This window comes from Podarcis vaucheri (genome assembly GCF_965113315.1).
Source record: "Podarcis vaucheri genome assembly, chromosome: 3".
NCBI lineage: Eukaryota > Metazoa > Chordata > Lepidosauria > Squamata > Lacertidae > Podarcis > Podarcis vaucheri.
In genome coordinates this window covers 8,696,006-8,720,869 of record NC_138761.1, presented here as the reverse complement: position 1 = coordinate 8,720,869, position 24,864 = coordinate 8,696,006, and the positions used below count along the sequence as shown (strand labels likewise).

The following is a 24,864-nucleotide window of genomic DNA, read 5'->3' as shown; positions in this document are numbered from 1 at the left end:
TGTGATGCAGCAGCAAAAAACCAAGATAGTGCTATTCTAGGCTGTACCTGCAGAAGTATAGTGTCCAGATCACAGGGAAGGAGTAATACTGCTCTGTTATGCCTTAGTGAGACCACATTTGGAGTATTGTGTCCAGTTCGGGGCACCATAATTTAAGAAGGATCATAGAATCACAGAATTACTGCTTTAAAAATTCCAAGGAAGGAGAGTCCACAACCTCCTGAGGGAGATTGTTTCACTGTTGAACAGCTCTTACTGTCAGAAAGTTTTTCCATATTTTTAGTCGGAATCTCCTTTCTTGTAACTTGAAGCCATTGGTTCGAGTTCTACCCTCTAGAGAAGGAGAAAACTAGCTTGTTCCCTCTTCCATGTTACTGCCCTTAAGATTTTTGAAGATGGCTATCATATCTCTTCTCAATCTCCTCTTTTCTAGGCTAAACGTACCCAACTCATTCAAACAGACCCAACTCCTTCCATACCCTTGATCATCTTGGTTGCCCTCCCTTGGTAGACCATTCTGAACATGTTCGAGCTGGTCAACATCCTTCTCAGGAGTGATGTATGGAAGTGAGAGCTGGACCATAAAGAAGGCTGATTGCCAAAGAATTGATGCTTTTGAATTATGGTGCTGGAGAGTCCCATGGACTGCAAGAAGATCAAAGCTGTCTATTCTTAAGGAAATCAGCCCTGAGTGCTCACTGGAAAGACAGATCCTGAAGCTGCGGCTCCAATACTTTGGCCACCTCATGAGAAGAGAAGACTCCCTGGAAAAGACTCTGATGTTGGCAAAGATTGGGGGCACAAGGAGAACGGGGTGACAGAGGACAAGATGGCTGGACAGTGTTCTCGAAGCCACTAACATGAGTTTGACCAAACTGCGGGAGGCAGTGGAAGACAGGAGTGCCTGGCGTGCTCTGGTCCATGGAGTCACGAAGGGTCGGACACGACTAAAGGACTAAACAACAACAAATTGTATTGTATTGATGTGGCCTAGAATAGCATTGGCCTTTTCTGCTGTTGAGTCATGCTAAGCTTGTGGTCCACCAAGACCCCGAGATCCTTTTCACATCTACTGCTAGCAAGCCAGGTGTCCCCCATCTTATATTTGTGCACCTGGTTCTTCCTGCCTAAGTGCAGAACCTTACATTGGTCCCTAGTGAAATTCATTTTTTTGGCTTGGATTTTTTACTTCTCCAATCTGATAACGGTCGTTTTGAATTCTGATTCCATCTCCCACAGCATAGCTCCCACTCCCATAGCTGCCCTTACCAGTAAGCTGATGACACACAACCCTAATTCTCCACAACACCTGAACCAGGAGGAGCTGTGAAGGCTCTCAATTTGTGTCTGAATGCAACAGAGGACTACATGAGAGTGAGTAAACTGTACTTGAATAATGGGAAGATGGAGGCTATTTGGATGACTCCCTGATTCGGGAGATAGGCAAGTTCTCTGTTTGGGATAAGGTTGCACTCCTTCTGAAGTGTGTAGCTTGCAGGTACTCTTGGATATGTCTTTGTCGTTAGAAGTCATAGTGCACTCTGTGGCTGGGATGGGCAGCTACCAGCAGGCGCCTTCTGTTTTTGAAAGCTGCACCACCTTGGGTGGGTGGGTGGGGGACATCCGTCTGTTCCAAATATAGATAGAAAGCTGGTTGTGGGTGTGAGGGTAGAATTTGAACCGAACCGAATCAATGAGACCTGATAATTTAAATAAAGTTGAAAGAGGATGGTTTCTGTGATCTGGTACATTGGTGGGAGATAGAGGCTATCAAAGAAGTGAGGTGTGTCAAGGAACAACAAGGCAAGGAACAACCCACAGGAGTGGAATGTTCCTGAAATTATTAAAGTTGGATTCAGTTAAAAGAAAAATGGAGGGGTGTGTGTAGGATGAAATACTACAATTAAATGCACAAAGTAGCCTATAAAAAGGAAACCCAACAAAAGCTTCCAGAATCTTATTTGATAAAGCTGAAAACACCTTTTGTGACCATCACAGACATCTTTTCCTTTCTTTTTGGGATTGTGAGTATGCTATCTCAGGTTGGAAGCAAATATCCTTTCCCTTGAAGCGGGAAATAGAATCAGCAGAATGCTCCTTTCAGAAGTGCTTTTGTTCAGTCAGGACACAGAACAGGGAAAGGGGATTCAGCCTATGCTAGAGGGAATAGTACTTCTCCTGAAGACACAGGTTCACGGTCTGGGCATGCTCCTGGCTGCAGCCCTGAACATGGCTGTCTAGGTTTCTTCAGTGGATAGGAGTGGATTTGCAGTTAAGGCTAGTGCGCCAATTCCGCCTGTTCCTTGAGGTGAATGAGTTGCCCAAAGTGACACATGCCTTCGCTACATCCCGTTTGAATTATTGTAATGTGCTGTATGTGGGAATGCCCTAGGACGGTGCTCAGAAACTTCAACTGGTTCAAAGACCTGCAGCCAGACCGTTGACAGTGGCTGGTTATGGGGAGCACGACACCTCATTGCTAGAACAGCTTCACCGGCTAGCAATCTGTTTCCAGGCAAAAGGAGACTTGCTGTTTCAAAAGTTATGGCTTAGCACCTTGTATAAGTTTGTGGAGGCTATTATCTGTGTATCAATATGAGTTCAATTTCACTAGGCTCAGTAGATTCTTTTGATGTAACTTTGGCTTTGAGGCAACTATGAGCCCCAAGTCCCAGGTGCAGAGGAGAATTTGTCATAAAAGGTTTAGTGACAGCAATGGTCAGGGATGGATTTAGAAAAAGATTGGACTTACTCATGGTGAATAAGTCAATAAATGATTAGAGGTGGTCCAAGGCATCGTACAGACCGAGACAAGCAAAACAGTGCCCCTGTCAAATATGTTACCTGAGGCGTTTGCTTTATTTTATCTAATACAGTGGTACCTCGGGTTACAGATGCTTCAGGTTACATACGCTTCCGGTAACAAACTCTGCTAACCCAGAAATAGTACCTGGGGTTAAGAACTTTGCTTCAGGATGAGAACAGAAATCGCGTAGCAGCAGCGGGAGGCCCCATTAGCTGAAGTGGTACCTCAGGTTAAGAACAGTTTCAGGTTAAGAATGGACCTCCAGAACGAATTAAGTTCTTAACCCAAGGTACCACTGTAGTAGCTCCAACAATGGCCATGATGGCTGCATACGCCCTCCAGAGACAGAAAAACACCGTATTTATTCTGCTGCTTTTAGATGTCATTTCTGTTCTGCTCTACATTCACTGTTATATTTTTATCCATGCTATTTTTGTCAGGTGCCCTCGTAGAGACCTGGTGCTTAGAATCGTCACCCCCCCTTCCCTACTGGGTTATGACGCCTTTGTGATTCCTGCGACCAAAACACATTCGTATGGGTGCCCCAGTGGAGGCCTGGTAACATTGGTTTCGCAGGAGCTTCAACTTAATATCTCTCCTCTCTTTTGGTTAGAGAGTAACTGCATTCAAACTTTACACATCACTAACAGCCCAGTTGGGGACTTCATATGTGTAAACTTGTACAATCCATCTACCTACTCCTCTTCTCATTCAAATCAGCTTTGGGAGGATCTAAGATTTATCCTCGATAAATCTTATGAGATCCTCATAATGGGGGACTTTAATGCCAGAATCGGAGCAGATATAAGCTCATTCACCAATAAGTCGCAATTATTCATAGAAGAGGAGTGGTTTCCTACGTGGAATTCACATGATAAGACCATTAATAGGACTGGCATAATACTGCTGGAGCTTACCATAAACTGCGGGCTGCACAGCTTGCATGGCACACCCAAAGACTGGCCCGGGGGATTTTATACTTTTCTAGGATCTAGAGGGGCAAGCGTTATAGACTACATCTGGTCCTCCTCGGCACTTAATGATAAGGCATATTGTTTCAATGTGTTCCACAGAACCGAAAGTGACCACCTTCCAATCGCCATCTCCTTCCTCCACACACAGCTGGGGCTTCCCAGCTCACTCCACCCCCAGGATCGACAGATCTTTGCTCCCGGACGTAAGAAGTGGGATTTCTATCTGGAGCAAGACATAAATGTCCTCCTAAATTCCCCTGAGATCCTAGCCCTGAAAGCTCAGCTGTTAACAATGAATGTGGATCATTTCTCAACTTTCCAGCAAATTCTAGCCTTGTTGCTTCCTTCACTTACGAAACCTTCCCGTGCGATTCTAACCTGGAAGAACCAAACGGTTCGACCAAGAATGCAAACAGTGCAGAAGTAGGCTTAGATTTCTTCAGTCTGATATGAAGAAATCTAACTAAGAAACTGGGAGGGGTGGCTAACACCCCAGAGGTCAGGATCACACTTCAAAACGACCTTGACAGATTAGAGAACTGGGCCAAAACAAACAAGATGAATTTTAACAGGGAGAAATGTAAAGTATTGCACTTGGGCAAAAAAAAATGAGAGGCACAAATACAAGATGGGTGACACCTGGCTTGAGAGCAGTACATGTGAAAAGGATCTAGGAGTCTTGGTTGACCACAAACTTGACATGAGTCAACAGTGTGACGCGGCAGCTAAAAAAGCCAATGCAATTCTGGGCTGCATCAATAGGAGTATAGCATCTAGATCAAGGGAAGTAATAGTGCCACTGTATTCTGCTCTGGTCAGACCTCACCTGGAGTACTGTGTCCAGTTCTGGGCACCACAATTCAAGAAGGACACCGACAAACTGGAACGTGTCCAGAGGAGGGCAACCAAAATGGTCAAAGGCCTGGAAACGATGCCTTATGAGGAACGGCTAAGGGAGCTGGGCATGTTTAGCCTGGAGAAGAGGAGGTTAAGGGGTGATATGATAGCCATGTTCAAATATATAAAAGGATGTCACATAGAGGAGGGAGAAAGGTTGTTTTCTGCTGCTCCAGAGAAGCGGACACGGAGCAATGGATCCAAACTACAAGAAAGAAGATTCCACCTAAACATTAGGAAGAACTTCCTGACAGTAAGAGCTGTTCGACAGTGGAATTTGCTGCCAAGGAGTGTGGTGGAGTCTCCTTCTTTGGAGGTCTTTAAGCAGAGGCTTGACAACTATATGTCAGGAGTGCTCTGATGGTGTTTCCTGCTTGGCAGGGGGTTGGACTCGATGGCCCTTGTGGTCTCTTCCAACTCTATGATTCTATGATTCTATGAAATCAGACAGCACCCAGAGCAAAATCAGGGAATTAGCCCAATTCCGTTCATACTACAAGAAGCTGCTCCAACATAAGAAATTGCTCTTTGTGAAAGAACGCTGGACGGCACTGTCAGTGGCCATTAAAACCCGTGACGACAAGAAATTCTGGAATTTAATTAATGCAGGTTTAAGACCCCCCTCATTCATCGTTAACAACATCACAGCTGCCAGTTGGCACTCTCACTTTGCTCAGCTGTATTCCGCCCAAGATCCCGAAGTAAACGTAGTCTCCACTCTTCCAGCATCTGCCTTGCCCACCTGGGAGCCAGTCTCCCCAGAGAGATGTATACAACTAATCAGCACGCTTTCAGGGGACAAATCTCCGGGGGAGGATATGATACCACCTGAGGTATTTCTATCGAACCAGACGTGGTGGGCCCCTATTTTAGCATCTCTCTTTACCACTATCAATGCTACTCTTAAGATTCCACCTAACTGGAAACAGAGCATAGTCATTCCAATATATAAAAAGGGGGACCCACAAGATCCGCGTAACTATCGACCTATCAGCCTGCTGGACATATCATACAAGCTCTACTCTAGATTCTTGCTAGAGAAATTAATCGAGTGGGCAGAAGAAACAAAGCTATTCCACCCGGAACAGGCTGGCTTCCGTAAAGGTCACAGCACATCTGGCCAATGTCTTGTTCTATTTACCCTGATTGATAAATACCTAAACAGGTTCAACTGTAAATTACACGCGGCTTTTGTGGACCTGACCTCCGCTTTTGACTCCATCCCCAGACATAGGCTATGGCAGAAGCTTAGTTACACTAACATAGATAAGAGACTCCTCCACCTTCTTATGGAAATTTATAATGACATATCGGCCAGAGTAAAATTCGGCCCCCTGGGAGCTCTATCTGACCCTTTCCCTCTGAATAAAGGGGTCAAACAGGGCTGCCTCTTGGCCCCTTTTCTATTCAATTTCCACATCAATGACATCGTTACAACCATGAAGGCCCTAAATCAATCTGCCCCCTCTTTACAACAGCTCAAGATCCCCATATTACTCTATGCGGACGACATGGTGATACTGTCTTTAACCAAGCAGGGCCTAAACTGTTGAATGGTTTCTTTAAATGTAAAGGTTCATCATTGTTCCACTCCATGTGTATGTCTTTAAGGGGCCAGAGCAAGGGCCAGAGCAAGATAATGAGACCCAGCTTTACAGCTGTGAAACATAGCAGGTGCTGCTGAGTTGTATTTGATTAAGGTGTGTCAGCATCTGGGTGTAGTATATAAGGAGCAGCACCTAGCTCTCCCATTACCCTGGGGGATGGGTCTGGTTTGTTGATGTATTTAGTGTAAATGGAGTTTTTGTTTTGCTTATTAAAACCTTCTTTAAGTTATTTTTGAGTCCCTTTTTAATGCATGGTCTCCCCAGCAAGCTCTCTGCAGCGCTACCATACTGCAAGAAGCCAACATCTTTGGTTATGGGCCCAGCTGCTGAGTGGATGACTGCATATTTTTGGACTCTGAGAAAGGTTTGAAAACTCCTTCTCCTGTTAGCGTAGTTTTTGTGGGTCTGGAAGAGTTCCAGAATGGTTGACCGGGTTCATGAAGCTGAGAAGGCTCTGGTCTTCCCACAGCTGACAGATGAGAACTATAGTTTATGGTCTTTTCGGGTGGAGGCGCTTTTGACCTCTAGAGAAGTATGGACCTATGTAACTGATGACCCTCCTGACCCTGTGACTAATGCCTGGTCGAAAGGAGATGCAAAAGCCAGGGCAATAATTAATTTGGCAGTCAGCGACCAGCAAGTAGTCTATATAAGGAATAAGAAAACTGCTAAAGAAATGTGGGACAGTCTTGCAGCAGTGCATGTTAGAAAAGAGTCAGCGTCTGCATTGACGCTTTTCAAGCAGTTGTACCAGACAAAGTTGCAGCCTGGTGGTGATTTGGCAGCACACTTGAGACGTCTGGAGGCAATACGCTGCAAATTAATTCGAAGGGACATGGAGATACCTGATATTCAGTATGTTTTTATCATCCTTTGTTCCCTTAATGAGGACTTTGATGGTATAGCTAGCCAGATATCTGCCGTTCCACCAGCACAATTAACTGTGGAAGGGGTAACGGCAAGATTAGTGGGCGAGTTGGATAGAAGGGAGGCTTGTGCCATAAGTACTCCTGTTTCCAGAAAGAATGAGGAACGCCATATGCAAACCTGTGGTGATACAACTGCATTTAAAGCTGCAAAGCGTTGTTGGTTCTGCAATAAGCAAGGACATTTTGCAAAGGACTGCAGAGCCAAAAGAAAGCAAAGTACTCCCAAGTCTGTTTCTGTTCGTCAATCACGGTCGTCAGCCCAGCAGCCGACATCGTACCGTAAAGACAAAAAAGAGCCGCGAGCTTTTCATGCTCGGACAACAGATCGAAGCTTGTTTATTTCTTTCAAAGAGGAAATTGGTAATGTACATTTAGCCAATTCACAAGTCTTGCAGTCGCTTGGCAGGGGTACTGTTAAACTTGACTCTTTAAACATTACAATAGCGAACTGCATTTACTGCCCGTCAGTGGACAATTTATTATCAGTAAGGTGTTTTGCTCGTCAAGGCATAACTGTGCGTTTCTTAAAGTCTATGTGTGAGTTTTTCGATGGGAACAAACGTCTATTGTATGCCCGGGAATCTGATGGTTTATATAGACTGTACTTTCACACCTACTCCCAATCGCCTATAAACTGCACAGTAGCACAGTCAAGCCAGGGGTTGAGGAATGTAAGGCCACATTCTGGGTGTGTCCACGAGGCGCACAGAATTCTGGGACACCTGAATTTTGCTGATGTAATTAAGACACAGAATATTGTCAATGGCCTCAACTTAAAACCATGTAAATTCTTTATGCAGTGTCTATCCTGTTGCAAGAATAAGATTAAGGTTGCACGCAAGGGTAGGTGCTCAGATAGGAAAGTAACTGAGCCATTTGAGCGTGTACATTGTGATTTAGTTGGGCCACTCCCACCATCGTTAGGAGGTTCTAAGTACTGGCTCACTCTGATAGACCAGTATAGTAGATATTGTTGGACTTATGCAATAGCTGAAAAGTCCCAAGCATTTGAGAAGTACAAGGTTTTTTGCAACTGGGTAAAAACGCACTTTAACAAACCTATTAAGAACCTGTTTTCTGACCGGGGTGGGGAATTTGTTTCTGAGGATTTTGAGAAATTCCTGGAAGCGCAGTGGACTACTCATGAGTTATCTTGCCCCCGAAGTCCCTGGCAAAATGGGCTGGTTGAGGTTGTGCAGCGTGACCTGCAGGCAGGGGTTAAAACTTATCTGCACGATGCTAATCTGCCCAAAGCTTTTTGGGCTGAAGCGCTTAATGCCTTTTGTGATGTGAGAAATCGCAGTTATCATTCTGGTTTAGATGTCACCCCCTATGAGAAGCTGTTTAAAAAACGCCCTAATCTGAAATACCTACGTATTTGGGGTTCAGATGTAATTATGCATTATCCCGCTAAGCAGAAATTGGATGAACGTAGTGTTCAGGGAAAATTAATGGGCTACCAGCAGGGGGCGTACAGAATTTACATACCAGCAACTGGCAAATTTCATATTACCAGAAGCATGATACAAACTGTAAATTGGAATGGAGTTGCTGTTTTCCAAGATGCTAATGGTATAGATGATACTGAGAAAGAAGAGGGAGAAGCAGCAGCAGGAAATGGTGCTTCTGAATTAATGGGAAAAGATGAAAAGCCTGTTGGATCTGATAATTTGTTTGATGATTTAAAGTCACAGGCACCTGAGGGGAGGTTAGATTCTCTTGAGTTTTCTGACCGTGAGCTTAGCCTACAGGCACCTCTTCAGTCTGACAATGATGATTTACACCCTGAAACTAGTAGTTCACTGAGTCCCATTAAGTCTGAGGAGTCTGACTCTCCTTCCGGACTGAGACGTTCAGATAGACAGAGGCAGAAGCCACGTTTCGCAGATGAACACTTTAATACTGTGTATGCCAATAAGGCGGTTTTTGAGCCAAAAAGCTACAATGATGTTCAGAAGTTACCTAAGCATCAAGCTGTAAATTGGTATAAAGCTATGAACTCTGAGATAGCTTCTTTAAAAGAGCATAACACTTGGACTCTTGTACCACAAACCCCAGATATGAGACTTATTGATTCAAAATGGGTTTATAGAGGTAAAATGAATGACAAAAATGAAGTTGTAAGGTACAAGGCAAGACTAGTTGCTAAGGGTTTTCAACAAATTCCTGGCGAAGATTATGATTTGTGTTATTCACCAAGTGTAAAAAATGAAACAGTTAAGCTTTTGTTAAAAGATGCTTCACAGTGTGGAAAAGCCCACCATGCAATGTTTCTCTGCTCTTAAGAGAGTGGTAATGTACCTTAAACATACCAAACATTATAGGTTGCAGTTTACAACAAGTATTGACAAAGGTTTTGAAATTTTCTGTGATGCATCTCATGCAGTAGAACAAAATAATTGCAGGGGTGTGTCTGGTATGGTGTTTTGTTACAACGGTTGTCCATTTGAATGGAAGTCCCAGACACAAACCATTATTTGTCTCTCCACAACAGAGAGTGAATTATGTGCATGCGTTCAGACCACTCGTGATGTAGAATGGTATCTGCAAGTATTTGCAGACCTACAGATGCAAGTAACACTACCAGTAAAAGTTTACCTTGATTCCCAGAGCGGACTTGCTATCCTGTGTTCAGAGACCAATACGCAGCGCACTAGAGTCTTAAGATTACGTTTAGAATTTGTAAAGAAACTAATTGCTGATGAAATGGTTGTATTTAAATATGTTCCAGGTGACAATCAAATTGCGGACATTTTTACTAAAGCACTTCCAAAGGTTACACATGAAAAACGTGTACAAAGTATGCTTTATGTTTTTGTTCCACAATGATGAACCGCAGGGGGAATGTTGAATGGTTTCTTTAAATGTAAAGGTTCATCATTGTTCCACTCCATGTGTATGTCTTTAAGGGGCCGGAGCAAGGGCTAGAGCAAGATAACGAGACCCAGCTTTACAGCTGTGAAACATAGCAGGTGCTGCTGAGTTGTATTTGATTAAGGTGTGTCAGCATCTGGGTGTAGTATATAAGGAGCAGCACCTAGCTCTCCCATTACCCTGGGGGATGGGTTGGTGGTTGGGTCTGGTTTGTTGATGTATTTAGTGTAAATGGAGTTTTTGTTTTTCTTATTAAAACCTTCTTTAAGTTATTTTTGAGTCCCTTTTTAATGCATGGTCTCCCCAGCAAGCTCTCTGCAGCGCTACCATACTGCAAAAGCCAACATAAAAAACATGCTCAGAGGGCTCATGACATATTGTGATACCAACTCCCTCAAAATCAATTTCGCCAAAACCAAAATTCTTACTTTTGGCACGAAAACTCGGAAGCCTTTCTGGAATTTTGAGGGCCACTCTATTGAATATTGTTCAGCATTCAAGTATTTGGGTATCACTTTTCAGCATGGGCTTAGCTGGTCAGCTCACCTAAATATGACCATCCTGGCTGCCCGTAGAACCATCAAAGCCTTGGAGAAATTCTTCTATGCAAAAGGCGGCCAGTTGGTTCCACCAATCAGAAAAGCATTTATCAGCAAAGTCCTCCCGATGTTACTGTATGGGGTTGAAATCTGGGGGTGGAATTTAAAAACACTACAACGGCTTGAGATTCTACAAAACACTTTTGCACGAAAGCTACTGGGTCTCCCCAAGGGCTCAGTTGCTGCACAGTTAAGAACAGAACTGGGCCTCCCCTCAATTGTTGCGAGAGCCCACATTAGAATCATTAGTTTTTACTGTAAATTAATCAATGCCCCAGGTTCCCTACTAGCTAGGCAAGCCTTTTTAACTTGTTCTCATACCAACAAATGGTCCAAGGCCATGGAGACTATTACTGCACGCTACTCCCTCCCAGATCTCGACACGCTGTCATCTTGGGACCAACATAAAATCCGGGCCTGGATTCTTACAAGAGACGAGGCCATGGACCGGGCACAGTCCACCACAGCCCGCCTCTCCATGTGGCTCCCTAAAGTGAAAGTAGTAAGATCACTTGCTAACTACTTGATAGAACTGACGGAGCCCAATTTGAGAAGAGCGTTCACTATGGCCCGTTTCCACTCTATACCCACGGCCTTCCTGCAGGGAATTTACTCTAAGACCCCCATTACTCAGCGTTTATGTCCATGCACAATGAATGAAGTAGAGGACTTCATACATTTCTTTTTCTACTGTCCAATTTATGAGCCAATAAGACCTAAGCTCCTCCTCTTGATCCCGTCCACCATTACATCTAAGGAAGATTGTTTGAAATCGCTTCTTGTGGACGCAAATCCCCAAATTTCACGTGGGGTGGCAATCTTTATTGTGCAGGCTCTGAAACTCAGGGCTACTCTGTCTGGGTAGTGTGTCCTAGACCTGGACCTGTTTTAATTCTTTTTTTTTACTTTTTAACCCAATGTGCCGAGCCTATTTTAGGCCCATTTTATGCTCTATATACATCCGCATTTTAGATTCTTGGCGCTGGAATAAGATCCACTATTTGACTACTGATTCAAAACCCTAAAATGTATTTTATATAATTGACTTTTTATTTCTACTCTTTGTATATCATATAGTTGTTTTATTGCTATGGCCGATGGCTGAAGCAAATAAAGATTAAATAAAAATTATTCTGCTGCTTTTAGTTGTCATTTCTGTTCTGCTCTATATTCACTGTTGTATTTTTATCCATGCTATTTTTGTCAGGTGCCCTCGTAGGGTGAATACTGAAATCCTTGCCTCGTAAGGAATTGCTACATCCAGCCAGCCAGCACCATTAGACTCAAAGCTACAAGCGAGAGATAAAGGGAAGAGTAAAGCCAGAAGAGAAGACGATGAATGTTCTTCTTTGCACTGCCACTGCTGCCATGCTTTTCATCATGGCTGAGGCTCAGACTGCTAGCTTGCCTTTTGAGGAAGAATTAGGTGCCACTCCTGAAGCCTTGCCTTTGGCTACCTGGCTAATAAAAAAGACTACCAAGTTGTATAAAACGCTGTGTAATCTGCGAGGCACATGTGATACCGATTGGAGTCATCTGCCTCAGGAACATTTGCTTATCCCAGAGATCCCTAGCGAAAGTAAATGCTCCCCCTCTACATTTGAAAAGGAAGGATGCCTGGAACTCCTTGCAGAGGGACTTTTTTCATTTAGGATATTTCTGGAATACCTGCAGGAAACTTTATTTCCCAAGAAACCGGAGCTAACTCGGTACTTGTGGCCAGCAACAAAGTTTCTGGCCAATAGCTTGAAGACACAGCTGCAGAATCCTGACAGCATGAAACCTATACCTGACACCATTGACGATGATCTTGCTCATAAGCTAGCAATGCATACTGGTTGGACACCTGCAATTCTCAGGCACACCATACTTAGAAGGTACCTGAAGTTTATGGATACAGCTGCAAGTGCAATTAAGTCCCTAAACACATCATAGATAACAGTAAATCATGTGCATCAACTGGCATTTAGAAGAGGACAACCATTTGGACAAAAAAAATGACCCCGAGTTTACCAGGAAAAAAATGTTTGAGAAGCTGCACTGCAGGCCACAGCTGACCACATCCTAATCTCCCCAGTGGGCCAAGATTGAGAGGTGGAAACGAGTACAGGTATAACAATCAGTCAGATCATCAGTTAGAACCTACTTAAAGTCTCTGCAGCCATGAAACACACTTAAAAGTGGATAATTTCTGGAGAAAACCTTGAAGATGCCTAGAATACTTGCTCGACTGAAGAGAAAGCAGCAGGTGTTTAAAGTGCTTTGAATGCAAACTTCAGTCATTGGAAAGAAAGGAAAATAGAGGGTCGCAGAGAAAACTGGCAAAACCACTTTTCCAGTGCTTCCTAATGGAAGCACTTGACTAACTTTAAGTTAGCTTCAGAACCAATCAAAATATAGAAATATTACAGATAGGTAGCCGTGTTGGTCTGCCCTAGTCAAAATAAAAAAATTCCTTCCAGTAGCACCTTAAAGACCAACTAAGTTAGTTCTTGGTATGAGCTTTTGTGTGCATGCACACTTCTTCAGATACACTTTGTATCTGAAGAAGTGTGAATGCACACGAAAGCTCATACGAAGAACTAACTTAGTTGGTCTTTAAGGTGCTACTGGAAGGATTTTTTTTATTTTGACTATAGAAATATTGCTATACTTGAGCTACAAATGGCAACTGCATGTTTACTTATTCTATGTCCCAGTAAGTCATCAGAACCCCCAAGCAGGTTACATAAAACATCCATTGTGTACCAATAAAAAGAGAAATTAAAAAGAAGTTTTCAAAATGTTAAAACCAGCAGTTTCGAAAACAAGAAAGCACAGCATATTGTTCTACCTGGAACAGGTGATATCTGGCTAAGAGACGAAACAGCAGTCATACATTTATTATGGTAGGTCCTATGGCCTGCCCATGCTGATTTCTAAATTCAGAGAAACAACCAACAAATAACGATTTCCTTCCTTTTTACAGTCTCAAGAGACAGGACTGATCCATTTTGTGATTCAAATCACTCTTGACAAACTGGTATATATACTGCCTAGTTTCAAAAATCAGAGAAAAACTTATAAAAAATAGGAAATTATCAATGCACAACATGAAGATTATATTTTTTTTATAAGATATTTATTGAAAATTTTTTGGATATAAGAAAAAAATAAAAAATAAACATACAAAATAATAAACAATTAAAAACACACATTGATTTTCAATGACATAACTTCCATACCCTTATTTCCTCCAACCTCCTCATAGTTCCCTTCTTTGTATTCCAGTTCAGTTGGTTAGTTCAGCAAATCCTTACCATTAAACTTTTACCCATTTATAATCCTTTTTTCATGTCTCCTAAAGCATTACAGCTGGAAACCACTTAGTTTCTATCCAACATCTTTCTAACATTCATTCATTTTACAATATCTCGTTAAATAGTCTTTTAATTTCTTCCAGTCTTCGAAGATTATAAACAATTGCTTCTCCACAGAACCATGTCTCAAGATTTATGACGATTATGAATAACTTTTGTAGGTAAAAGAATAAGAGGGAGAGAAAAATAAGGTTATTTTGGATGAAGAGTGTCACAGGTATAGGCTTGTATGATAAGATTGGTATAATGTCTCCTAGGATATTATTGTGAAGGGCGGGAATGAAATGTTATTGATAATAAAAACAAACATTGAAATAAATTTATTTAAAATCAATGTGATTTCTTGTTCTACTAATCCTTCCTTCCTTCCTTCCTTCCTTCCTTCCTTCCTTCCTTCCTTCCTTTCTTCCTTCCGTAATTGCTTTAAGGTTTAACTGTACACATTCTCAAACAATTAATCACCCAAATGCATGGATCATGTTAATCACTTACAAGCAAGATGAAAAAGTAGGATGTTAGAAACAAGAAACTACCGGTGTCATAAGGAAGAGCAGGCATTAATAAGTGGAAAGTCTTCTGATTGCATATGGCAGAATTCCCTCTAACATTTAGAACCAGCAAGAATTTCTAGGACAAAAGAATGCCTGTTTTGTCATTGGGCAGAATGTTACAAGTAGATGGTACTCACATAACAAAGATGACTATGAATTGGCATTAATAGGTGCTTTCTGGGAGAAAGTATGGGATATGAATGTTAAAGCTAAGTATATTTACAAGATTCCAGCTTCTTACCTGTAGTTAGTTCAAAAACGTCTTCTCCAACCCACCTTCCAAAAGTGCAGCTTTCAAAAATGAAATTTTATGCCTGACCAAAAACAAAGGGCAGAGGAGGGAAAGTGGAAAGCACTGAATAAAATGTAGGTTTTTGTAAGGGCCTCCAAAGTGTAGTCCATAAGGAACGCAAGAAGGTACATGAATCCTTTTGTCCATTATTCTGATTTGTAAAAAAAAACAAAAAACAAAACAGAAATAGCAATAAAATGGACACTGTAATGGCAGGACTACTTAATTTATTTATTTGAATAAGCTTTTATTAAAACTTTTTTGTACTACAATACAATAAAATGAACTAATCTAGATAAAAACCAAAACGAAGAAAGAGAGAAAAGAAAATGCACCCAGGTGCTTTCCTTCATCCCTTTACCACCTTCATGTTAACCCAAAACAGAGGCCAGCAATGGAAGAGAAAAGAAAATAGAAATAAGGAGCAAGATAAAAAGGAGGAATGTAAGTAACATGGGGAAGGAAGGAAGAAAGGAAGGAAGGAAGGAAGGAAGGAAGGAAGGAAGGAAGGAAGGAAGACAGGACTTCTGGTTTTCCACCTGTCATTTACATAAACAAAATCATTCAAGACATTCATTCTAATAGGACATCTGAGTGTTCTATTTTCAACCGAGCAATTTCAGACCCAAACATTTCAAGTTCACTTCTTTTCCTTTCCACACAAAAAAACCACCAAAAGCAGTTCTCTAATTCCTATTATTAACAATGGGGGACACCTGGCTTACTAGCAGCACATGTGAAAAGGATCTAGGGGTCTTGGTGGACCACAAGCTTAACATGAGTCAAAAGTGTGATGCAGCAGCAAAAAACCAAGATAATGCTATTCTAGGCTGTACCTGCAGAAGTATAGTGTCCAGATCACAGGGAAGGAGTAATACTGCTCTGTTATGCCTTAGTGAGACCACATTTGGAGTATTGTGTCCAGTTTGGGGCACCACAATTTAAGAAGGATCATAGAATCACAGAATTACTGCTTTAAAAATTCCAAGGAAGGAGAGTCCACAACCTCCTGAGGGAGATTGTTTCACTGTTGAACAGCTCTTATTGTCAGAAAGTTTTTCCATATTTTTAGTCGGAATCTCCTTTCTTGTAACTTGAAGCCATTGGTTCGAGTCCTACCCTCTAGAGCAGGAGAAAACAAGCTTGTTCCCTCTTCCATGTGACAGCCCTTAAGATTTTTGAAGATGGCTATCATATCTCTTCTCAATCTCCTCTTTTCTAGGCTAAACGTACCCAACTCATTCAAACAGACCCAACTCCTTCCATACCCTTGATCATCTTGGTTGCCCTCCCTTGGTAGACCACTCTGAACATGTTCGAGCTGGTCAACATCCTTCTCAGGAGTGATGTATGGAAGTGAGAGCTGGACCATAAAGAAGGCTGATTGCCAAAGAATTGATGCTTTTGAATTATGGTGCTGGAGAGTCCCATGGACTGCAAGAAGATCAAAGCTGTCTATTCTTAAGGAAATCAGCCCTGAGTGCTCACTGGAAAGACAGATCCTGAAGCTGCGGCTCCAATACTTTGGCCACCTCATGAGAAGAGACCCCGAGATCCTTTTCACATCTACTGCTAGCAAGCCAGGTGTCCCTCATCTTATATTTGTGCACCTGGTTCCTCCTGCCTAAGTGCAGAACCTTACATTGGTCCCTAGTGAAATTGGATTTTTTACTTCTCCAATCTGATAACGGTCGTTTTGAATTCTGATTCCATCTCCCACAGCATTAGCTGCCCTTACCAGTAAGCTGATGACACACAACCCTAATTCTCCACAACACCTGAACCAGGAGGAGCTGTGAAGGCTCTGAATTTGTGTCTGAATGCAACAGAGGACTACATAGAATCATAGAATCATAGAATCATAGAGTTGGAAGAGACCACAAGGGCCATCGAGTCCAACCCCCTGCCAAGCAGGAAACACCAGCAGAGCACTCCTGACATATGGTTGTCAAGCCTCTGCTTAAAGACCTCCAAAGTAGGAGACTCCACCACACTCCTTGGCAGCAAATTCCACTGTCAAACAGCTCTTACTGTCAGGAAGTTCTTCCTAATGTTTAGGTGGAATCTTCTTTCTTGTAGTTTGGATCCATTGCTCCGTGTCCGCTTCTCTGGAGCAGTAGAAAACAACCTTTCTCCCTCCTCTATGTGACATCCTTTTATATATTTGAACATGGCTATCATATCACCCCTTAACCTCCTCTTCTCCAGGCTAAACATGCCCAGCTCCCTTAGCCGTTCCTCATAAGGCATCGTTTCCAGGCCTTTGACCATTTTGGTTGCCCTCTTCTGGACACGTTCCAGTTTGTCAGTGTCCTTCTTGAATTGTGGTGCCCAGAACTGGACACAGTACTCCAGGTGTGGTCTGACCAGAGCAGAATACAGTGGCACTATTACTTCCCTTGATCTAGATGCTATACTCCTATTGATGCAGCCCAGAATTGCATTGGCTTTTTTAGCTGCCGCGTCACACTGTTGGCTCATGTCAAGTTTGTGGTCAACCAAGACTCCTAGATCCTTTTCACATGTACTGCTCTCAAGCCAGGTGTCACCCATCTTGTATTTGTGCCTCTCATTTTTTTTGCCCAAGTGCAATACTTTACATTTCTACCTGTTAAAATTCATCTTGTTTGTTTTTGCCCAGTTCTCTAATCTGTCAAGGTCGTTTTGAAGTGTGATCCTGTCCTCTGGGGTGTTAGCCACCCCTCCCAGTTTGGTGTCATCTGCAAATTTGATCAGGATGCCCTTGAGTCCATCATCCAAGTCGTTGATAAAGATGTTGAATAAGACCGGGCCCAAGACAGAACCCTGTGGCACCCCACTAGTCACTCTTCTCCAGGATGAAGAGGAACCATTGATGAGCACCCTTTGGGTTCGGTCAGTCAGCCAGTTACAAATCCACTGAGTGGTAGCATAGTCAAGACCGCATTTTACCAGCTTCTTTACAAGAATATCATGGGGCACCTTGTCAAATGCTTTGCTGAAATTAAGGTAGGCTACATCCACTGCGTTCCCTTCATCTACCAGGCTTGTAATTCTGTCAAAAAACGAGATCAGGTTAGTCTGACATGACTTATTTTTCAGAAATCCATGCTGACTATTGGTGATCACAGCATTCCTTTCTAGGTGCTCACAGACTGTTTGCTTAATGATCTGCTCCAGAATCTTCCCTGCTATTGATGTCAGACTGACTGGACGGTAATTATTTGGGTCCTCTCTTTCCCCCTTTTTGAAAATAGGAACAACATTTGCCCTCCTCCAGTCTGCCGGGACTTCGCCTGTTCTCCAGGAATTCTCAAAGATGACTGCCAGTGGTTCTGAGATCACATCTGCCAGTTCTTTTAATACTCTTGGATGCAGTTCATCTGGCCCTGGAGACTTGAATACATCTAAACTAGCCAAATATTCTTGTACTATCTCCTTAGTTATTCTGGGCTGTGTTTCCTTTGCTGAATCATTTGCTTCAAATTCTTCAGGTCGGGCATTGTCTTCTTTATCGGAGAAGACTGAGGCAAAGAAGGCATTGAGGAGTTCAGCCCTTTCTGTGTCCCCTGTTTGCATTTCACCATCTTCTCCTCTGAGTGACCCCACTGTTTCTTTGTTCTTCCTTTTGCTACGAACATACCCATAAAAGCCTTTTTTGTTGCTTTTAACCTCTCTAGCAAGCCTGAGTTCATTCTGTGTTTTAGCTTTTCTGACTTTGTGTCTACACGTGCTGGCTATTTGTTTGAATTCCTCTTTGGTGGTTTCCCCCCTTTTCCATTTTTTGTACACATCCTTTTTTAATCTTAATTCAGTTAAAAGTTCTTTAGATAGCCACCCTGGTTTCTTTAGGCACCTTCCATGTTTTCGTCTCATTGGTATTGCCTGACGTTGTGCTTTTACTATCTCCGTCTTAACAAACTCCCAGCCATCATGAACTCCCTTTCCTTTTAGTATTGCTGTCCATGGGATCTCACCCAGCACTTCCCTAAGTTTTATGAAGTCGGCTTTCTTAAAGTCAAGAGAGAGTAAACTGTACTTGAATAATGGGAAGATGGAGGCTATTTGGATGACTCCCTTATTCAGGAGATAGGCAAGTTCTCTGTTTGGGATAAGGTTGCACTCCTTCTGAAGTGTGTAGCTTGCAGGTACTCTTGGATATGTCTTTGTCGTTAGAAGTCATAGTGCCCTCTGTGGCTGGGATGGGCAGCTACAAGCAGGCGCCTTCTGTTTTTGAAAGCTGCACCACCTTGGGTGGGTGGATGGGGGACATCCGTCTGTTCCAAATATAGATAGAAAGCTGGTTGTGGGTGTGAGGGTAGAATTTGAACCGAACCGAATCAATGAGAGCTGATAATTTAAATAAAGTTGAAAGAGGATGGTTTCTGTGATCTGGTACATTGGTGGGAGATAGAGGCTATCAAAGAAGTGAGGTGTGTCAAGGAACAACAAGGCAAGGAACAACCCACAGGAGTGGAATGTTCCTGAAATTATTAAAGTTGGATTCAGTTAAAAGAAAAATGGAGGGGTGTGTGTAGGATGAAATACTACAATTAAATGCACAAAGTAGCCTATAAAAAGGAAACCCAACAAAAGCTTCCAGAATCTTATTTGATAAAGCTGAAAACACCTTTTGTGACCATCACAGACATCTTTTCCTTTCTTTTTGGGATTGTGAGTATGCTATCTCAGGTTGGAAGCAAATATCCTTTCCCTTGAAGCGGGAAATAGAATCAGCAGAATGCTCCTTTCAGAAGTGCTTTTGTTCAGTCAGGACACAGAACAGGGAAAGGGGATTCAGCCTATGCTAGAGGGAATAATACTTCTCCTGAAGACACAGGTTCACGGTCTGGGCATGCTCCTGGCTGCAGCCCTGAACATGGCTGTCTAGGTTTCTTCAGTGGATAGGAGTGGATTTGCAGTTAAGGCTAGTGCGCCAATTCCGCCTGTTCCTTGAGGTGAATGAGTGGCCCAAAGTGACACATGCCTTCGCTACATCCCGTTTGGATTATTGTAATGTGCTGTATGTGGGAATGCCCTAGGACGGTGCTCAGAAACTTCAACTGGTTCAAAGACCTGCAGCCAGACCGTTGACAGGGGCTGGTTATGGGGAGCACGACACCTCATTGCTAGAACAGCTTCACCGGCAAGAAATCTGTTCCAGGGAAAAGGAGACTTGCTGTTTCAAAAGTTATGGCTTAGCACCTTGTATAAGTTTGTGGAGGCTAATATCTGTGTAACAATGTGAGTTCGATTTTACTAGGCTCGGTAGATTCTTTTGATGTAACTTTGGCTTTGAGGGAACTACTAGTCCCAAGTCCCAGGTGCGCAGGAGAATTTGTCATAAAAGGTTTAGTGACAGCAATGGTCAGGGATGGATTTAGAAAAAGATTAGACTTACTCATGGTGAATAAGTCAATAAATGATTAGAGGTGGCCCTAGGCATCATACTGACCGAGACAAGCAAAACAGTGCCCCTCTCAAATATGTTACCTGAGGCAGTTGCTTTATTTTATCTAATACAGTGGTACCTCGGGTAACAGATGCTTCAGGTTACATACGCTTCCGGTTACAGACTCTGCTAACCCAGAAATAGTACCTGGGGTTAAGAACTTTGCCTCAGGATGAGAACAGAAATCGCGCAGCAGCAGCGGGAGGCCCCATTAGCTAAAGTGGTAACTCAGGTTAAGAACAGTTTCAGGTTAAGAATGGACCTCCAGAACGAATTAAGTTCTTAACCCGAGGTACCACTGTAGTAGCTCCAACAATGGCCATGATGGCTGCATACGCCCTCCAGAGACAGAAAAACACCTTATTTATTCTGCTGCTTTTAGTTGTCATTTCTGTTCTGCTCTATATTCACTGTTGTATTTTTATCCATGCTATTTTTGTCAGGTGCCCTCGTAGGGTGAATACTGAAATCCTTGCCTCATAAGGAATTGCTACATGCAGCCAGCCAGCACTATTAGACTCAAAGCTACAAGCGAGAGATAAAGGGAAGAGTAAAGCCAGAAGAGAAGACGATGAATGTTCTTCTTTGCACTGCCACTGCTGCCATGCTTTTCATCATGGCTGAGGCTCAGACTGCTAGCTTGCCTTTTGAGGAAGAATTAGGTGCCACTCCTGAAGCCTTGCCTTTGGCTACCTGGCTAACAAAAAAGACTACCAAGTTGTATAAAACGCTGTGTAATCTGCGAGGCACATGTGATACCGATTGGAGTCATCTGCCTCAGGAACATTTGCTTATCCCAGAGATCCATAATGAACGTAAATGCTCCCCCTCTACATTTGAAAAGGAAGGATGCCTGGAACTCCTTGCAGAGGGACTTTTTTCATTTAGGATATTTTTGGAATACCTGCAGGAAACTTTATTTACCAATAATCCGAAGGTAACTCGGTACTTGTGGCCAGCAACAGAGTTTCTGGCCAATAAGTTGAAGTCACAGCTGAAGAATCCAGATTGCATGCAACCTATACCTGACGCCATTGACGATGAGCTTGTTCATAAGTTAGCAAAGCATACTGCTTGGACACCTGCAATTCTCAGGCACATCATACTTAGAAGGTACCTGAAGTTTATGGATACAGCTGCAAGTGCAATTAAGTCCATAGAAACATCATAGATAACAGTAAATCATATGCATCAACTGGCATTTAGAAGAGGACAACCATTTGGACAAAAAAAAATGACCAGGAAAAAAATGTTTGAGAAGCTGCACTGCAGCCCACAGCTGACCACATCCTAATCTCCCCGCCAACCCCAGTGGGCCAAGATTGAATGGTGGAAAGGATTACAGGTGATGCTAGCTAGCTATAACAATCAATCAGATCATCAGTTAGAACCAATTTAAAGTCTCTGCAGCCATGAAACACACCTAAAAGTGGATAACTTGTGGAGAAAACCTTGAAGATGCCTAGAATACTTGCTCGACTGAAGAGAAAGCAGCAGGTGTTTTAAAGAATGAAAGAAAAATAGAGGCTTGCAGAGAGAACTGGCAAAACCACTTTTCCTAATGGAAGCACTTGACTAACTTTAAGTTAGCTTCAGAACCAAACAAAATATTGAAATATTGTTATACTTGAGCTACAAATGGCAACTGCATGTTTATTTATTCTATGTCCCATTAAGTCATCAGGACCCCCAAGCAGGTTACATTAAACATCCATTGTGTACCAATAAAAAGAGAAATTAAAAAGAAGTTTTCAAAATGTTAAAACCAGCAGTTTCGAAAAAAAGAAAGTACACCATATTGTTCTACCTGGAACAAGTGATATTTAGCCAAAAGACGAAACAGCAGTCATTCATTTATTATGGTAGGTCCTATGTCCATGCTGATTTCTAAATTCAGAGAAACAACCAACAAATAACTATTTCCTTCCTTTTTACAGTCTCAAGAGACTGATCCATTTTGTGATTCAAATCACTCTTGAAAAACTGGTGTATATACTGCCTAGTTTCAAAAATCAGAGAAAAGCTTATAAAATATAGGAAATTATCAATGCACAACATGAAGATTATAAACAATTGCTTCTCCACAGAACCATGTCTCAAGATTTATGACGATTATGAATAACTTTTGTAGGTAAAAGAATAAGAGGGAGAGAAAAATAAGGTTATTTTGGATGAAGAGTGTCACAGGTATAGGCTTGTATGATAAGATTGTTATAATGTCTCCTAGGATATTATTGTGAAGGGCAGGAATGAAATGTTATTGATAATAAAAACGAACATTGAAATAAATTTCTTTGAAATCAATGTGATTTCTTGTTCTACTAATTTTCCCTTCCTTCCTTCCTTCCTTCCTTCCTTCCTTCCTTCCTTCCTTCCTTCCTTCCCTAATTGCTTTAAGGTTTAACTGTACACATTCTCAAACAATTAATCACCCAAATGCATGGATCATGTTAATCACTTACAAGCAAGATGAAAAAGCAGGATGTTAGAAACAAGAAACTACCGGTGTCATAAGGAAGAGCAGGCATTAATAAGTGGAAAGTCTTCTGATTGCATATGGCAGAATTCCCTCTAACATTTAGAACCAGCAAGAATTTCTAGGACAAAAGAATGCCTGTTTTGTCTTTGGGCAGAATGTTACAAGCAGATGGTACTCACATAACAAAAATGACTATGAATTGGCATTAATAGGTGCTTTCTGGGATATGAATGTTAAAGCTAAGTATATTTACAAGATTCCAGCTTCTTACCTGTAGTTAGTTCAAAAACGTCTTCTCCAACCCACCTTCCAAAAGTGCAGCTTTCAAAAGCGAAATTTTATGCCTGACCAAAAACAAAGGGCAGGGGAGGGAAAGTGGAAAGCGCTGAATAAAATGTAGGTTTTTGTAAGGGCCTCCAAAGTGTAGTCCATAAGGAACGCAAGAAGGTACATGGATCCTTTTGTCCATTACTCTGATGTGTAAAAACAAAACAGAAATAGCAAAAAAATGGACACTGTAAGGGCAGGACTACTTAATTTATTTATTTGAATAAGCTTTTATTAAAACTTTTTTGTAATACAATACAATAAAATGAACTAATCTAGATAAAAACCAAAACGAAAAAAGAGAGAAAAGAAAATGCACCCAGGTGCGAGACTTCTGGGTTAGCGCCATCGGCAATGGCGGAGTTCCTCTGACCGAGAGGAACCCGCTCCGTGAAAATCAGGTCTTGCCGCCGCGGCGAAGGCGGAGACCCTTTAAAAATCCCAGGCGGAGGAAGCCTGGGAACGTGGGATTCGGCTGACACCAAAAGCGCCTCCCCTACTCGCAGGGAAACCCTTTTTCGGGGATCCGAAGTGACGTGGGGTGAGCGGCGCTGTGTTTTGAATCGACCGCTACTTTTACGGAGTGAAGCCGCACAGCCGTTGCTGGAGAGCGCTGACTTTTTCCTGTGGACAATTGGACTCTAAACAAGTACCCGTGAGTAGAACGGAAAATTGGATTACGAAACATTTTAATTTGGCACTGAAGCGGGAAGGTTCTAAACAGGAAGTCCACCTTCCGCTTTTGTAAATAGACTGAAGCAAAAATTTTGCAAGCTAAAGTTCAGAAAGTCGTATATAAAGGACTAAATTTCCTTCAGTTATAACCGCCAAAACCCCTCTTGGAAGCAGGAGAAAAGGAGGGGGGGGGTTTTAGATTGTTCAAGCCTGCAGGAGAGAGAGTAAAGAAAGATAAATTTCCACGATCTCAAACCTGGGAACGGGGTGTCAGAGACAGAAACTTTTGGGGAAGTTCATTGACTGTGAATGGAACGTCTTTTGACAGATAGTTAAAAAAGAGAAACAAATTGATTCCAATGTTGCCTTTTGCATTCAAAAGAAACAAAATATTTTGAAAATGAAAGTAATTTTCTTTTGCTGGACCTGCTTTCAAAAGATGGATACAAATAGAAATTGTCTCCTCGAGAGGGAGCTTGTTAAACTGTTGCTGGAGTCGATCTGGGGATTTCACAGCTGTGGAGATTAAGAATCGTGAGACCAGACTCTGACCTTGGATAAAAATGTGTTTAGAAGAAGTTTTGGTGCTTGCTTTTTGCAAGACAAGTGCTTTGTTGGAGCAGCTGCATGAGAAGATGGATTTGATGACTGTTGCAGTCAAAAACTTTGGACAAACAGTGAATACTCATATAGAAACCATTCAGGAACCAACCCAGGAATCTGTTTTGACAGGGCAAGTGCAAGTGCAGAAGATAATGGAGGAGGTTGCTGTTGAACCTCAAGTAACACAAATGGAGAGACCCGAGGCCCTGCAGGAGCATAAGCTGCTGTTTTTGAAGACTGAATCTGGAGAAAGTCAGATATGGAGAGAGGGAGTATCGTTTGGTTGGGAGATGGGAAGTTGGATGGATCCCCCTAGGCAGGGACGTTTTGGTTTTTGGGATTTGGTTTTGGGCCGGGGGGGCTGGAGTTGTGGGGGCTCTTAACTTTGGAGGGACTTTGAAACATGCTTTTAAATACTTTCTGGACTACAGTGCTGACTGTGGAGAATGGGCTGATCTGTT

At 42.4% G+C, this 24,864-nt stretch overlaps 1 long non-coding RNA gene across 1 annotated transcript; it reads left to right on the top strand.

Moving 5' to 3' along the window:
* The first annotated feature begins 1,929 nt into the window (after positions 1-1,929).
* Positions 1,930-22,623, top strand: LOC309529683. Its single transcript, XR_014218302.1, has 3 exons — positions 1,930-2,024; positions 11,894-12,796; positions 21,696-22,623. It is a non-coding gene; the product is annotated as an uncharacterized lncRNA (long non-coding RNA).
* The last annotated feature ends 2,241 nt before the right edge of the window (positions 22,624-24,864 follow it).